We start from the raw sequence: 920 nt of genomic DNA, 5'->3' as shown, positions 1-920 counted from the left end.
GTGTGTGTGTGTGTGTGTGTGTGTGTGTGTGTGTGTTGGAGGACGGGGTTTGAGAGGGGAGAAATTCCAGGGAAACAGGAGCCTTCCCAGAGGTGCTGATTAAAAATGAAGACTCCCCCTTTGCCTTCCAGAGATCAATGTATCACTCAGGCAAAGTCTCTTTTGGAAAACAGAGCCGCTGACCAAGAACCAAGTCTAGGAAGTTTCTTCTTCTGGAATGGGAAGCAGGGCAGACTCTGCTGCCGGCCGGTCCCTCTTGCAGCTGTGCCCAGATCAGATTCCCAGGAAAGGAAGAGGCTGCCACATTTGTAAAGGCAGCCTCTGAAACCAGAGAGATGGACACAGAGAGAGACAGAGAGAAAAGACTCCCTCAAAGACAGTCTGATTATTTTCTGCGAACCTAAAAGGGAGACCAAGTTATCCTGAAAAGCAACAGGCAGCAAGTCCGTGGTCCCTTAAGGAGAGCAATGATGGAGCAAAGGAGATGCACATCCCTGTCTCTGATCCAAGAGACCTCCCGGCATAGCTTCCCCTCCCCTGTACACAAAGTTGAGGAGTGAACCAGAGTGCAGGGGTTATGGGACTAGAGAAGGGACGGGCAGGGCAGGGGTCTTGCATACCTCAGTGGCAGGCAGGAAGGCAGCAGGCGAGAGCTCCGGGCAGTCTGAAGGTCTGCAGGAATGTGAGGGGTTTAGAGCCTGGTAACAGGAAACCACTCGGAGCTCTGGGCTGGGTCTCGCCCTCCACCCCGCGGTCCCTCCTCCTCCTGTGTCTCCTCCTTCCCCTCCCTCCCCCTCCCCTTCTCCCCACAGCCAAAGCTGTCTCTGTCTTCCATTTCTTTCTTCCTCTCCTTGTGGGTCAGGACGGCCCACCTCCCCTACCCCCGCCTGCCACATGGGTTCTGGAGCCGTTGCCTAAAC

The 920-nt window shown here is 55.1% G+C and overlaps 1 protein-coding gene across 1 annotated transcript in view; it reads right to left on the bottom strand.

The window, feature by feature from the left end:
* Positions 1–672, bottom strand: part of SPARC (secreted protein acidic and cysteine rich) — a 23,185-nt gene extending 22,513 nt beyond the window's left edge. The window contains exon 1 of the mRNA XM_027081490.1: positions 621–672. The gene's annotated coding sequence lies outside the window, so the exon portion shown is untranslated. The remainder of the gene's footprint in view (positions 1–620) is intronic.
* Positions 673–920: the final 248 nt, after the last annotated feature.

This window comes from Aethalodelphis obliquidens, unplaced genomic scaffold (genome assembly GCF_003676395.1).
Source record: "Aethalodelphis obliquidens isolate GAN/ISIS:26980383/991018 unplaced genomic scaffold, ASM367639v1 scaffold45, whole genome shotgun sequence".
In the NCBI taxonomy this organism is placed as follows: domain Eukaryota; kingdom Metazoa; phylum Chordata; class Mammalia; order Artiodactyla; family Delphinidae; genus Aethalodelphis; species Aethalodelphis obliquidens.
This window is presented reverse-complemented; position numbering and strand designations above follow the sequence as displayed.